This window comes from Ochotona princeps, chromosome 7 (assembly GCF_030435755.1).
Source record: "Ochotona princeps isolate mOchPri1 chromosome 7, mOchPri1.hap1, whole genome shotgun sequence".
Taxonomy (NCBI): domain Eukaryota; kingdom Metazoa; phylum Chordata; class Mammalia; order Lagomorpha; family Ochotonidae; genus Ochotona; species Ochotona princeps.
In genome coordinates this window covers 62,908,692-62,925,868 of record NC_080838.1, presented here as the reverse complement: position 1 = coordinate 62,925,868, position 17,177 = coordinate 62,908,692, and positions in this window count along the sequence as shown.

Genomic DNA, 17,177 nt, shown 5'->3' with positions numbered 1-17,177 from the left:
GAGTCAAAGGTCATGATAACAGATTATTTATAAATAATTCAGAAGGAGAAGTTCTTTGTGTGGTAGCTGGAACCTTTCTTTCAGCGTATCACCAAATGTAATCATTAAGATCCATTTTGTAATTTAATTAAGTCATTTTAAACTTTTAAATTTCATTCATAGTTTTAATTATATTCATTTTTACAAAGATTGGTGATTTTTTAACAAGTAAGCATTTCATATATTTAAGTGGCTAATATAATTAATTAAATGTAAATGCAATGACCCTTATACTTTCAAAAGTAGCTCACAAAGTTATAGGTTTTCAGTTTGAAATAATGTTTCAATTAGTTTTTTTGAGGTATCCCATTTTATACTGAAAAAGCAAGGACTATGGGTTAGATGTTCCTTCTAATATATCCGATTTTCTTAAATGTGACTATTTGTAACTCTAGGAATGTAAGATACTTAATATATTTACAGGTTATTTGTATACTTACTCTCAATATTGAAAACACTAAACGTGAATTATATCATCACAAGTAATGGTTACCTTATAAAATGCAGAACTGAAACACTGACTGCATTTCACTTGGCTGAGACAGGAGACTGTGTGGCTTAAACCACAGAGACCTGCTTCCACACACACTGCCGCCCCGTGCTGGGGTGCTGGGGTGCTGGCAGGCCTGACTACTTTGGAGGCCTGTCTCCCTTGCACAGGGCAGCCTTCTTCCTCCTTGGACCCATGCTCCCATGGGCCTCCCTGCCTAGGAGCATCCCAGGAATCTGTGTGCCCCCAGATTCTCCTGAGGATACCAGTCAGATTGGATTAGAGCTGTCATCATAGCCTTCTGCTAACTTTTAAAAGATTTATTTATTTATTTATTTATTATTGGAAAGTCAGATTTACAGAGTGAAGGAGAGACAGAAAGATCCTCCATCTGATGGTTCACTCCCCAAGTAGCAATAACAGCTGGAGCTGAGCTGAGCTGAAGCCAGAGCCTCTTCCAGATTTCCCATGCGGATGCAGGGTTCCAAAGCTTGGGCCATCCTCTACTGCCTTCCCAGGCCACAAGCAGGGAACTGGATGGGAAATAAAGCAGCCAGGATATGAACCAGTCCCCATATGGGATCCCCGGTATGTAAGGCAAGAACTTTAGCCACTAGGTTACTGCACTGGGCCCCCTCCTGCTAATTTTAATAACCTCTTTAAATGCACTATCTCGGACGTGCAAGTTTCAACATCTGAATTATAGGAAGACACCATTCAGCCCAGAACTTGGAAACATGCAAGTTCTCTCTCATAATGAGAGACTGTTGGCCAACATCAAGGCAAATCTAGGGCTCTGACAATGACAGTCTCATGCCTCTCAGGTTGGGATTGTCTTGCTGCCCAAGTTCCCTGATTCAAGTGTCCTGTTATCTAATTATCTACAGTGCAATAGCCACTTAGGATGGTTGATATTCAGAGAATCTATGTGTGATCTTACTCTGCTTCTGAATTGCTTCATAGTCTCTCTGTTGGAAGAGCCACAGCTCCTATAAATGCGTAAATGACAGCTGATCATGATGATCATATCTCTCAAATGTTGCCTTGCCCTGTTGTCACAGTCCTAAGGTCGCCCTAATGAAACCACTGGAATTCGGACATTCCCTTAACGGAAGCTTGTTAAGATGACTTCCAACCAGTAAGGAAGAAAGAACAGTTCAGATACTGTTATCTGGGAGTCCAGGGTACAGTAAGAAAGTAATTTTACAGCTGTTCTGAACATAGAAATGTGATTACTACAGGTTGGGAAAGGCTTGGGGGAGGGAAGATAGCGGGAGGTTTGTGAATAGATGCCAAAACACAGTCAGATACTAGCAACAAGAATGTTGTTCCACAATACAATGGGATGAGTGGTCTTCACAGTTATGAACGATGTACTGTGTAAAGAACTGGAGGAGAGGAGGCGGTAGGCTCCAAATCCAAAGAAAAAAAGAGTGGAAAGATGGTTTGCCTGGCTTGATCAGTTCATACTGTGAACATAAGTTAAGCTATTGCATTGCTCCCCATGAAAATGTCCAGGTATTACATATTAATCAAATATGTACTACTAATAAAATAATTTATACAAAATAAAGTGATTTTAACCTGAAGTTAGTGGTTAAATGTAAGTGTCAGGAAAGGGTGTGCAAAGCGCATGTGAGAATCAGCAAAAAGAACCTTGGACCAGAAAGACAAGACCCAAGAAGGAGCCAGTGAAAAGAAGGGAAATGAAACAAGAGACTGGGCAATGAAATAAAGAGTGGAGAGTATTAAGAACCAGACTGTTTGGCAAGCTAAAGTCAGTAATCAGCCAAATCACTTTATCTATCCAGACCTTGGCTCCTGGTGATTCCTTTAAAATCCAAAACATCTTTGATTCCTTCTTGCTGTGTCTCTCATCTATTTTTAGACTGTCAGTTGAAGCACATGGCCTTGAAAGTTAAACATAAGTTTCTCAAAGCAATAATTCAGCTATAATAATCAGGATTCTAGAAGTAAGACAGGGAAGCTCCATTTGAACCTTAGTCTCAAGTGATTCTGTATCTCAGAAAATCAAAGACTGAGACACAATCTTCCTAACTTCATGGCTGGGTAGCCTTCTGAACAGCATCATTTTCCTCTAAATTTCCCCAAGCCTTGCCTTATGTTAGCAGATAAGGTCTTCATGGTTCCAGAGTCCTATATTCACTGGTACTTACTCACTTGTTTCCTCTTTCTCTCACTTCCCATCTCCCTCCCATCTTCTCTCCATCTGTCCTTACTTTCCTCCTTCTTTCTGTATTCTCTTACCCCTCGTCTTTTTCCTAGATCCAGAATCCCACTGAAGGATGCTTGATGCATTTTCAATGAGTAGCCCACACCCACTAAACCTTGAAATCTAAAATGACCAGATTGTGTAGAATTACCCATAATTCCAGGAATGATGATGACCTTTGGGATGAATGAGACCTCTCAGAAAATTGGATAGTTTTGACGAAGTAAGGCATCCAGTTCCTGGGTATGGGGAACTGGTGTTGGAGGACGTAGGCAGCAGAGAGTCTGGGCTACTCAGATGCTGATATTGGAGCAGCAGGGTATCCTTCCTTTCTGCACTCATGTTGATGTAAGAAGAATGGGCACTGAGCTGAATGAGCCTTCTCCTTCCATGTTCCTTGTTTTACGACCCACTTGATTGAGACAGGCAATTATAGTGTAAAAACTTCACCTGATACATGGCCAGTCTCTTCAATGTTACTTTACATTCCCCAAAAATATGATTTAGTTCAGTCAACAATAGCAACTAATTATCTTACTTTCAAGAAAATTTGAGAGGAAATATTACCTACTTGTGTATGGAAGATCAATTTTGAGTCAGATAGGCTTCCAGGGGAATAATAATGAATAAGTGCTTCCTTCAATAAATTCACCAGGTTGGAATACAAAGGAATTTCAGGAATCTCATTATTTTATTGATGTTGGCCATCTCTACTGCTATTATGAATAGATTTTCCTTCACAAAAGATACAGTGGGTTATTGTGGCTACCACATGAATGCAATTGAATTTGAGTATTAGATATTATGAGATTTTAGACTCATATTGCTAAAAACAGTGACATTTTGTCTCCTTATTTTCTCTAGTTATGTTTGATTTCAATCTTATTGCATTAACCAATGCTTTCCAGAACTACACTAAATCCTTTTTATACTTCTGGTTTGGGGGAGGTACCTGTAGGGAAAAACTTTTCACACAATGTGTTTTGTGGAATGCCACTCTTTTTATAATATATGCCAACATTTTTTTAAATTAAAAGTTATGTCGTTCAATACAATAGTGAAATTGCGTACCAGAGCTTTCTTCAAGAACACATGGCCTACTGTTGACTCTAAGAAGATTCTGTAAGCCCAATTGTCCTCTGACCAAATTTTGATGTTCACTGTGAAACATGTACAAATGTTGGCATTCCTTATTCTTTTCTTTGCTTGCAAGTCACTGAACACAAATATCGCACATTTTTGTCAAAACAGGAAGGGGCACTATAATTGTTAAATTGGTTTCAGAAAAGAAAGAATACAGAACAACTCTGTAAGCCTCTCTGCCAAGCAGTGCCCAGAAAAAGTAAAACTACACCCTAGTCTCTAATTCTGGATTCCAAATTTTAAATTCTTATGGGGAGAAACCTGATTGGTCACGTTTGAGACACCTGGCAGACATGATACATACAGATGCATAGCCAGTGACCCGAGATGCTTTCTAGAGAAGGAAGGATTATCCTGAAATACATTACCAAGAATATACATTATAAAATCTAGTTCTAACCTAGCCCATGTCTCACGTGAACCAACAGGTGCTGTAGCTCAGCCCAACCAGCCTGCCACAGATGTGGTCCTCATGCATACCAACAGGTGCCATGGCCCTCATGCATACCAACAGGTGCCATGGTCTATTTGGGGCTACCCCCCAAAATGCCTCCATGCCTGCCCTCAGCCTCAGATTTTGTACTTGCCAACTTTTGCCCAGCCTGTAAGCCATCCAGTTGTCGTACACATCCATGAGTGTTACAGCTCAGCTCAGTCTGACCTGCCCCCAGACCTGGCGATCATGTAGGTTGACAGGTGCTGCTGCCTTGTCCAGCCTGTCCTGCACCAGCCCTGGTTCTTGTACTCACCAGCAATAGATACAGATTAGAAGAAAAGTGCTCAGTTTCCCTGCCCAACATGTTACCAGCCCTGGATCTTTTGCCTGCCGGTGGGTACTACATCCAGCTAAACATGATTCATACACCATCCTGGGACTTGTCAGCTAGTGTTATGACCTAGCCCAGCTGGGCTGCACCTAATCTGACTCTCATATGCACCAGCAGATGAGGCCACCTAGCCCAGCCTGGCCCACCCCAAGCCTCAGCTTTTATGTTCAGCAGTAAAAGCAGCAGCCTAGCAAGGGAATCCCCAAGGTTTCTCTTACAGCCCTGCTCACAGCCTCAGAACCCCAGGTTTTCTGCTGTACCGGCAGGTGCTACAGCCCAGTCTAAGATGATCCACCCCCAGCTGGCATTCACCAGCAGCTGCAACAGCCTGGCTTAGCCCAGCCTGCCCAACACCCCCCCCCCCCCATTCTGTCTCTCAGGATTGTGCAGCAGCCTAGCTCATCCTGGCCTGGCCTGTACCCTGTCCTGTCTCTCACTCATGCCAATGTGTGCTGTGGATTGGCCCAGTGTGACCTGCGCTGAGACCTGGACTACATGTATGCCAATGGGTGCTCCAACCCACACTGGACTGACCTGCCCCCATCCCCAAATCTCATGCTTGCCAATTGGAGCTTCATACTAGAGGGGAATTTCCCAAGTTCCCTACCAGGTACACTTAAAGTAATGGATCTCATGTGTGCTGGTGTGTGCTACTGTACAGCCTAAAATGGCCAGTCCCCAATCTTGGCACTAACTGGTGAGTACTGTAGGCTAGCCTAACTGGCCTGCACCCATTCTGGCTCTCACTAACGGGTGCTCCCACTTAGCCCATCTTGACCCACCCCAGACCTAGCTCTCATGTCACCCAGTGAGTGCCACAACCTATCCTGGCCTCTCCCACACTGATTCTGGCTCTCACAATTACCAGTAAGTACTGGAGCCTAACCCAGTCTGGCCCACCCTAAACCCAACCCATATGCATGCTGATGGATGCACAACCTTACCCAGCCTGCTCTACCCACAGTCCCAGCTCTCACATTCACCAGTGGGAGCTGTAGCCCAGTGAAGGAGTCCTCAGGGTTCCCCTATCAGGTCCATTCCCAGCCTGGGGTTTTGCACAGGCTGCTTTGGCCCAGCCTGGCATGGTTCACTCACAGTTGCAGCCTAGCCCAGTTAGGTGCAGCTCAAATCCTGTAATGGCTCCCATATATGCTAAGGGCTGATCCAATCTGGCTTGTCCCCAGACCTGGCCCACACAAATTCTGATGAGTGCTATGCCCCTATCTGAGCTGATCAGCCCCCATCTCTTTTGCTCCCAATCAAAGCTGTGGCCCAGTAGGGGAGTTCTCCAAGTCTTCCTACTAGATCTGCTTTCAGCTTTGAATCTCAAAATATGCCACAGCCCTGCTTGGCATGGTCTGTCTTTGGTCCTGGCCTTTGCATATCTCAGTGGGTCCTGCATCCTGGCCCTATTCAGTCTTCCAGATCCAGCATCCATGAGTCTCAAGTGGGTTCCTGGTTTACTTTTCTCTTTGTCAACAAAAGTTTATTTATGGATTTTTAAGTTTTTGTGTATTGAATCTTTGTATAATTTTTAAACAAAGTAGACTGTTTCTAGAGTAGTGTTCGGCTTACAGAAAAATTGAGCAGGAAGAAGAGATAGCAAAGAGGTTGAATAAGAGAAGAGTTGTCTTTCTCTGCACATACATTCTGATTCCCCTATTGTTAACATTTTTGCATTAGTGAGCATATTTTTTTTTTTAATTTTTTTTTTTTATTATTATTGGAAAGCCGGATATACAGAGAGGAGGAGAGACAGAGAGGAAGATCTTCCATCCGATGATTCACTCCCCAAGTGAGCCGCAACGGGTCGATGCGCGCCTGATCCGAAGCAGGGAACCAGGAACCTCTTCCAGGTCTCCCACGCGGGTGCAGGGTCCCAAAGCTTTGGGCCGTCCTCGACTGCTTTCCCAGGCCACAAGCAGGGAGCTGGATGGGAAGTGGAGCTGCCGGGATAAGAACCGGCGCCCATATGGGATCCCGGGGCATTCAAGGCGAGGACTTTAGCCGCTAGGCCACGCCGCCGGGCCCTAGTGAGCATATTTTTACAACTGATGAAACAATCTTGAAAATTCATTAACTGAAGTTCATAGTTCAAAATAGTAGTAGCTGTTATTCAGTTTTGTGAGTTTTAACAGTTGTCTAAAGTTTTTTGTCTAGTATTATATTATCAAGTCAAGTAGTTTCACTGCCCTACAAATCCCCTGTGCTATATACCCATCCTTCAAACATTTCACCTCACCAAATGTTGATTCTTTTATGACTGGATTGCTTTGCTTTGAAATCTGGATAGTTGGAATTATGTAATCTGTAACCATTTCAGAGTGGCTTCTTTCACTTAGCAATGTGCATTTAAGGTTTTTCCATGACTTATCATGATTTTTTTTTAGCTAATTTCTTGTGTGGATGTATGACAGTCTTTTTATTCGTTCATCAGCAGAAGGATGCTTGAGATACCTACAAGATTTTTTTCCGGGCCCGGCGGCGTGGCCTAGCGGCTAAAGTCCTCGCCCTGAAAGCCCCGGGATCCCATATGGGCACCAGTTCTAATCCCGGCAGCTCCACTTCCCATCCAGCTCCCTGCTTGTGGCCTGGGAAAGCAGTTGAGGACGGCCCAATGCTTTGGGACCCTGCACCCACGTGGGAGACCCGGAAGAGGTTCCTGGTTCCCGGCTTCGGATTGGTGGGCACCGGCCCGTTGCAGCTCACTTGGGGAGTGATTCATCGGATGGAAGATCTTCCTCTCTGTCTCTCCTCCTCTCTGTATATCTGGCTGTAATAAAATAAATAAATCTTTAAAAAAAAAAGATTTTTTTCCTATTTTGAATAAAATTGCTATAGATTGCCTATAGGCAATCAAATCATTTGAGCAAATACCAAGAAACAGGATTTCTGGATTTATGGTAAGGTTATATTATTTGGTTTTCAAAAAAAAAAAAAAACCTGCCAAACTGCTGACAAAGTTACTATATCTTTCAGCAGTAAGTGTTAGTAGTGTCTGAATTTTAGGCATTCTGAAATATGTACAGTGCTATCTCAATGTTAAGATGTTGAGAATATTTCTGTATGCTGGTCATCTGTTTATCTTTTTTAGTGGAGTAGCAAGTGATACTATTTACCTACTTTTAATTGTATTGTTCCTGAGTCCAGCTCCCTGCTGTTAGCATGGGAAAGTGGTGGAGAATGGCTCAAAGCCTTGGGACCTTGTACCTATTTTGGAGACCTGGAAGAAGTTCCTGATTCCTGGCATCAGATTGGCTCAGGTTTGGCAGCCTTGGTCACTTGAGGAGTGAACCGATGAATAGAATATCTTTCTGTCTCTCCTCTCTGAATATATGCCTTTCCAATAAAAATCAATATTTTTTAAATGCCGTATATTTTGAACACAAACTTAACATAGACATAGCTCTAAACATTAAAACCATATTGCCCCAAAGCTACTCAGAAAAAAATAATGTTTTTATTTCAGACAAATTCATGCCTTCTCTTTCTTGAGCCTCAATACTGTAACTGGAGCACACACTCAGGACCTGCTTTCAATTTTGATTATTAAGTGAGGGGTTGATCCACTTTTCATTGACATTTGCTAATGTATTCTTACACAGTGATACACATTAAATGCTTACATTATATTCCCTCTGCATTTTTGTGATATCAAATTGATAGCACCTATTTTTTACATTTTAACTGTGTTCTTTGTTATAATTTTTAATGATATACTTGATTGTAAATAACCATTTCACTTTTGACTAGACTATGGTTGCTGCTATTAATTCTGTTTCTAGTTTATTCTTCACTATGTTCTGTCTTCATGCCTTTGTTAGGTGTGTTTTGTTTTGTTTGCCAAGCTCCATGATTTTCAATTAGTTATTAATAGTCACTTCTCTCTTTTTAAAATAATGGAAGCACTTAATAAAAAATACTTCCATCTAGACACAGTTTTGGCCACAATCAACAGGTTTTCAGAATTGGTATTTTCATTTTCTTATTTTATAAACACTCCATTATTGGAATTCATAATTACTTAGCATAAGAATTTCCTGAATCGTTCAGATTTCAAGATGACCTGATTACTTTATCTAAGCTTATAAATATGATTTCTAGTATGACTGTGTTAAGGTCAAAGAGCCTGGGCTTTAAACTCTTTATGTGGAGGGATTTGGTTGGTGTATTCTGTGTAAACACAATGAATTTTATTTTAATGTGTCTCAGATATGTGAGGCAAAACTACTAATTGTTCTATCATTCATTTATCTGAGTACCTATGCCTCTTCTTTTATGCAGATATGCATGTTAAATATATATGTATAGAAACATTGATATATTTGCAAACAAGTGGGGGAATAAAAGGTTACTAGAGACATAACCTGATTTTCTATCAAAATATCTTAATTACTTTTTATACATGAAATTATTTTGTGCTTAATTTCTTTGAAGTTCTTCTTATGCTGTTTTTCATGGCCACTGTCAGTATGGATTCTTATTGTAAAAAAAAAATTCTATAGATTTCTTTTTACCTGAATGATTCAGAACATAAAGCCTTTTTTGTTTCTCTCTTTGTCTGATGTATTGTGGCCATCTTACCACCATTCCCAATCTTTCTCTTTGTTTACTAATATCATCTGGAGGTATACACTGAAGTTATTGTTGCTTCTAATATACTATTTCTTTTAATATACTTAAAGTTAATATCTGTTTTGTGGTAGTATTTCTGCTTGATTATTTTTAAATGTTCATAGCCACACTTCTTTTTATACTATGATATCCCATTATCAAGTAATCCATTTGTTTTTTTAAATTTTTCATTTACTGAACTATTTATTCTTTTCAAAGGGCGATAGAAAAACAGATCTTGGCCTTGTAGGCTGAATCCTCAAATGCTGGCATCAGCTTGCACTGGGACAAGCCAAAGCCAGGAGCCAGGAATTTAATCAGGAGCTCCTACCTGTGTGGTAGCAACCCAAGTAACTGAGTCTTCACTGCTGCTTTTCTAGGAAGCTGGAGGAGTAAACAGAACCAGGACTCCAAAAGACATTATCTGACAGATAATTATCTGACAGAGTATATGCAGGCCACTTGATTTTAACTTCATGTGAAATTAGAATGAATTGTTTCTGTTATTTTTAGAAGATTTATCCATTTAAAGAGAAATAACAACAAATAACAGATGGAAGGAGAGATAGGGAGAGAAGGAGAGATGGAGAGACAGATCTTCATTCTCAAAATGATTCCAACAGCCAGGTCAGAAGTCAGGAGCCAGAACGTCACATAGTCTCCCTCTCACTGGTAGCTCAAGTCTGTGTACTTGGGCCATCAGCTACTGCTGTCTCAGGCACATTGGCAGAAATATGCAGTGGAAACAAAGAAGCTGATACTCTGAGCAGTATTTTATTTCAGAGGCCCAGCCCCTTCTGATTTTTTGACTCCTGGTATTAGCACATATTTATGGGGTACAATATGATAATTTGATGCCTGAATACATCATGGGAGGATCAAGTCAGGGAAGTTAGCATCTCCTCCTCCTCAAATATTAGTAAATGCTTGCAGTTGGAAAACTTAATACCCTTGTGGCGATCGGAGCGTGTCATAGATGATTGTAGAGCATAGTTACCCTGTTAGGCTACAGAACACAAAAACAAATACTTCCTGACAAATGGTTTTGGTGCCCCATATCCAACTTCATTCTGCAGGTCTCCTTCAGTGTCTACTGACTAATAGTGGCCCGTGTTCTATACAAAAAAAAAATTTTTAGTGTTCACAATAGAATGAGAATATGGCCCTTGTCTTTCGATGTTTCATTCTTTCTAAGAACTGCATGCTATTCTGGTGTGTGGATGTAGCATGATGGATTGAGCCAGTCTAGGGTTGAGTACACTCGAGTGTTTATTGTCACAAAATGCATTTTGTTAGCACTCTTTTTTCCCCCCCACATACTATTATATAATGAAGCTAGTTTACTGGTATACATGGAAGAAATTTTGGGATCTGAACCTGCTGCTTGAATTAAATCTTGATGAATATCATTAAATTGCCATCCCCCAAATGTGTAATAATTCACTACTTGGCAACATGTATCTAGCTAGATACAATCTAATAAGCTTGAAGATATACTGTGTCTCTGCAATGTGAGATGCAAATATTTTCCCTAATGGCCTTTCCTTTAATAGTCTGTGGTTTAATTATGCAATTATTAATAGCTTTTGTACTCACATTACAATGCAGAAATACTCCCCCACACCAAAACAGACAATTAAAAAATGATAACTCTGGGACTTTTGCAGACAAAAGTTCATTCTGATTTATTTTGATATAAGAAAAGATGCTAGAATTTAACAGATTGCTTCACAAATAACTAATAATTTTCCTCGATGTCATATTTCAAATAACTAATTTTCTTTGAAATTCTGTATTTATCATGATTAATTCTTTTTCTACTACATCATGGGTTGCTGGTTCACCAACAAATGCTGTGGTTTTCTTACAATAGCGTTTAATATCACTTAGGTTGTGTTCATGTTAACACAAGTTTATAATAATTTTTTACATTATCTACAAGGACTGAATAGACAGTTGAGGTAAGAGATTAGAATACTACCACATAGTTAATATTCAATAACTTTTGCCTACTTCAATAATTCATCTCTCAAAAGAATTAAAATGTGTCTGTATACTCTGGTTTCTCCTCAGGTCATATAAATCTTTCTCCTTTTACTAAAATGTGTCTGTGCATGTTGTATGTCATTGGAGAAGCTGGTGAAACATCCATTGTCTCCCCATTCATTTGCAGTTGTGTTCCTTACATTTTCTACTCAAATCTATTCCTCAATCACAACAAAGTGTGTATAAATATCCTCAGAAATTATTTACATTGTGCAGCTCTATTGAGCTGAGGTAGACACTTCTCCTATGTCTGTGATTCCAAGCTCCAATGGGCATCATGAAAACCACTTCTCCCGTCACACTGTAGGTTAGGCCTGCCTCTGCACACAGGTGTTCTTTCTCCCAGGGTTTGTGTACCTCTGCAATGCGCTGCTCCTTTGTTTCAGTTACTTTAGGAGGAGTGACAGAATAGTGACATCAATGCGTTGTAAATTGTGTTCTTCCAGGCCCTGATGTTATGTTAGGGACCACCTCAAACGATGGTGAGAGGCACAGCTAGTGCAACAGCTCCAAGATTCATAGAACCTTTTCAGCTGGCACAACAACAAGGGCAGGAGAGAAGAAGGCAAGAAGTAGACCAGAGTTTCTCGACACCAGCCCTAGTTGCTGTTTTTGACTAGAAGCAGTAGGAATGTCCTACGCAAAGCTGAATGTCCAGCAATGACTGTGACCTCTTGTTAATGCTTTCACACAATTGCCACAACCCAAAATGCCTTTAGACATTGCTCAAAATCCCCAGTTTAGTAAAACTGCCACCAATTTAGAATGACTGATATGGAGCACACTTCCAAAGAACTATAAGAGCAAATGCATGAAGCAGCACTGTCTCTTGTTTAATTTGGCAAGTTTGCTTTTTATACCAAAAAATGTATTTCTCAGTCTGATTTATAGATCTTTAACTGGTGGATTTTTCCAAATTTTTAGGTTTAATATTTTAGTGTGTGCACAGCACAAAACGATATATACAGGACTCCCAGTGTGATAACACTTACAACTAGTATTCTAATAAATTTTATTTTGTTTTATTTTTTGAGTTTTATTTATTAAAAAGAGAGAAACTATGAGAGAAGCAGAGACCACATTACCAGTTCATCCTCCAAATGTCTGCACTGGCCTGAGCCAGGCTGTGGAACAGCCAGGTAATAAGTCACGGTTCTTGTGGATGACAAGAGCCCAGTGACACTAGTCCTCACTGCTGCCTCCCAGGCTCTGCATTAACACGAAGTTAAAGTCAGGATTCAGATCTGGAAATCCAACTTAGATACTGTAAAGCGGGATATGAGTGTCTTAACCAATTGGTGAAATATCCGGTCCTGGGTTTTAAATTGTCAATTATAGGCACAAAGTGACAGTGACCAGCAGGTGAACATTTAACAATCAAGCAATTACTTACTGATGGATTTCAGCCTCCATCAACCTAACAAAGTTTGCATAGAAAGTGGAAGCCTGGTAACTGATATTGGCCTTGGGTTTGGATCTGCTTTATTTCCACTTACAAAGTAATATTTTATTTACTCTGATTTTAATATTTTAATATTTTATTTACTCTGGAAAATGGATTGATACATTCCACAAGCTCTGAATCTTCCTTTCAGCTCTTTCAATTCTTGCCACTGATAATTCTTATTTTCATAATATGTATCTTTAAAAAAAAATCATAGCAGTATAGGTTTAGTTAAAGACATCGCTTAATTTAATCTAGAGGTGGCTCACAGGTAAAACAAATCAATACTAGCAAGATTTTTTCTTCTTAGAAATAATTTCCTTCTTAATAAATATAAATGCACTGTCAGTAATTTGTTATGGTTGCTTCTTTCAGGAAATCAAATAAGTAGGTGTTTGCTGATATGATTATGTAATAAGTAATACAACTGAAAAATACATTATTTGTTATTTATTCCTCAGCTGGTGTAAGATAATAGAAGCACACATTTACTATGCATATTATAACCAACTGCCAAAGATAACAGATCAGTGAATCTACAAACTGATTATTTAGCTTTTAATTTATCAATTATTTTGATAGTGTCTTTTTAAGATTATCTTTGTAAGAAAGTTTTACTGTTTTAATGTTGATCATTCTAGTCCAGAAGTAGCTAATGGAACTAAAATATAAAAAATAAACAAAAAAACATATGTGCTTTGGTGGTGGAAGAAGGTATTCAAATATAAACCTTCAAGAGGTTCATGGAAATGTGCGTGATAAAACCTGCAATTTTGAATCCATGCACTTACATTTGCCAAATTCTTGTGCAACTATTATTGCTGCTTATGTCTCCACCCAGTCACAGCTATAACTCAAAGTATTATACAAAGTGTGATACAATGGTACTATAAGACTTTATTCTCTACTCCATAAATGGCAGTACACACCAAAAGGCTTCACCAACTTTAGAACTGAGTTCATCTCCTGATTTTCCTACATCTTATGATTACTTGATTACACCTTTAACTGCTCTTGGAACTCATTCCTTTAGCTACGCCATTCTAATATATTGACATTCTTTGTTCTCAAACATGGAGTATCATACAAAGGTCTGTCACTCATTTGTAGTTTCATGCACACCCTTCCAATTGTCTTCTGATAGTGTCTGGAATTCCACTAAAACCTGAAAGTTTATACCTGAAAATTCCCACATACCATGAAGAGGTTAGAAATACTGTTCACTACCTAAGCAAGGGCATTGTTGAAATGAACATTTAATTTATCCATTAAATAAATAGCTAGCAATCACCCAGTAGGCACTGGGTATTCTAAGAACTAGGTCTAGAATGGTAACAACAAGGTAACACCTAAGCTTCTAACTTTCTCGTGAGAAATACAGACATTAGCCAATGAACCAACCAAGCCAAAGTGGCATTACTGGAGCCAGTGTTATGGCTAAATAGGCTAATCCTCCCCTATGGCACAGGCATTCCATACGGGCACAGCTTCTAGTCCTGGCTGCTCCATTTCCGATCCAGCTCCCTTTATGGCCTGAGAAAGCACTTCAGGGTGATTCAAGTCCTTGGGCTCCTGTATCCATATGGAAAACCTGAAGGGAGCTCTGGGCTTTTGATTTGTGGCTCCATGCTTTGGATCAGATCAGCTCTGCCCATTGTGATCTAGGGAATGAACCAGTGGATAGAGGATCTCTCTCTCTCTCTCTCTCTGTAAAATCTGCCTTTCAAATAAAAGTAAATAATCTTTTTAAGAAATAGTGCTATTCTACATATTATTTCAAACTGTACTTCGAAGACTGAGAAACAGTGGCAGAATACCAGAAATGGTTTTATATAGATCTGTCCTTGTGTGCTATTTATTCATATGCTAAAAGAGTTAAGTAAATCACACTTTTAACTTTTTGTTTCCCCACATAATAAAATGACATATAGCATGGTTAACTGGCATAATATCTGAAAACTTCCTTTGCTATACAATATTGGAAAGACAGAAAAATACTTGTAAATTTAGCATTATCTTCCCATAGCACATTTTCTCATGGTATTGATATGCTTTCTAATTGTCCTTTCAATGATTACTGAACAATGAAATCTATCCAGTTGTGTAAAATTATTTCTATTTTCCAATATAAAATGTAACGTGATAGTCAATAACTTCTGTGGCACATCAGAAGCCAAAGGCAAAACATAGGAGAAGGCCCAGAAAGAGGTGTCTAAACCCAGGTTTGAATAACATGATCCTATCTCAACTGTTAGCATTTTTGAGAGAAGATATTGGAAAGAGATAACTACCTTTGGTATTTTGAAATGTTTCTTTGAAATAAATGTAACCACATTTCTTTTAAAATACTAAAGAAAATTATGAAAAAGAATAATACTTTAGAGGAAAATATTAATTGTCAGCTCATAATTTTTACATTTCAATATAAAAGCTGGCAACACAAAATAATGATTTATTAGAATAGGATGTAAGAATTATCAATTATGTCCCATTTACTATATTAATTTGAGAAGATGCAATCTGTTTTTTATCTGTACTATGAATACTCTGTAAGGATATTTTATCTAAATTAATAAATCACCTAGTTAGTAAATGCATATTTATTTCCCTGACTAGGGGACGTATAAATCTTTATTATCTTTCTATACCTCAATTTGTTTCCCAAAGATGCATGTTTTCATTTGTCTTTTAAGTTTTTCTGGCTAGAGAATCCACTGACTCATCATCCTAAACCTATGTGTATTATGATACCCTATCCTATTGCTATCCATTTTCAATACCCAGGAATCTCCACTTGGTTTCAGAGCCTGTTAGGGCTCCAGTCCTGTGTCAATACCTTTGTTACAGCCTTAATACCACCATTCTATCTCATTTCTAGGTTTTCCCTTGCCTAGACTGGATTGAAAGCCATACAACTAGTTATTCATGACAACATCTTCCTAATTTCAGTTTATCTCCATTATGTAAAGTGAAATAATAGTAGCCTGAGGGTATCCAGGCCCTACTCCTCAGAACCTGGGAAGATATCAACTTTCATGAAGAAAAAGGGGGACTTGGCAGATGTGAGCACAGTTGAAGACTTTGCAATGAGAAAATCATCATGGGTTATTCAAGTGGGCCCAATCTAATCACTAATTCCCCAAATTGGAGAATGTTTTTTCTTGTGAGCAGAGAGATTCAATAAAATACAGGGGATGGGAAAGACGTGGCACTACTGCCTTTAACAAAAGGACGCTGAGACAAGGAGTGGTATCAGCCTCCAACTAACAAGAGCTGGGCACGGAAAACAACCCTAGAAAATTCAGACAGGCTTTTACTTTGATTTCAGTTCAGTGACATCTGCACCACACATCTGATTGACAGAATTAGATGACAAATGTGTGCTGTCCTCATTCACTAGGTCTATGGCAATTTATTACACCAGCAATTAAAAAAAATTAAAGACATTTATTTACTCAAAAGAGTTAAAGGCAAGACAAAAAGAAAGTTCTTCCATTCGTTGACTCATTGTACAAAATGCCGCAACAGCTGCAACAGTTGGGCTTGGCCAAGCCCAGGAGCTTGGAGTCTCACCTGAGTCTGTGATACAATATGCAGGGGCTATTAAAATAGGACACTTCATGTTTTCAATCACTGATTTCTCAATCACAGCATCACTATTCCTGTCTCCCATACAACACAATTAGAGTTCAGTCCATAAACATCCTCGTATCCTACTTTCTCAAGTGTTTATATGATTCTTTCACAATGGTTCAAAGTTTCCTTTCCTCATTCTCCAGTTTGGTTACTCTGCCATTATTTTGAAAACAATTTTTGCTTTCTCTAAAAAAATGTCATCTTAGAGCCCTGGGCTTAAGACAGTGTGAGACAGATGTGCCAGACATATGGATGGCAGGGAATGTTTTTCCCAGAAATGATAACCACATGAAAGTTCTCAGAACATCCTCCTGGGCTTAGGGACTTTGTAGCCACAGAAAATGCAAATTATATGGTTCTGAAGCAAAAGTTATAAAAAGGAAAAGATAAGGAAATTGGCTCAATATTTTTAGAAAAAAAGAATTTTGTTTTGAACATACAAAACGTTTTCATTATTCAGGAAAAATATTTATTCACTTCTGAAGCAGAACTTTTAGAAAAACAGCACTTCTATGGTGGGGAGAAAGTCTTTTGGAACTAAAAAAATTTTGGAGACATATACAGAGTAGTACATAGATTCTGTTGGGAAGACATTTATTGAAAGGCCACTACACTGTTCATAAAGCCACAAATTAGTGACATCAAAATTAATGTTGTAAGGTTTTGTATTTGAAATGTGCAAACTGAAGTCAATTCATATTTGGT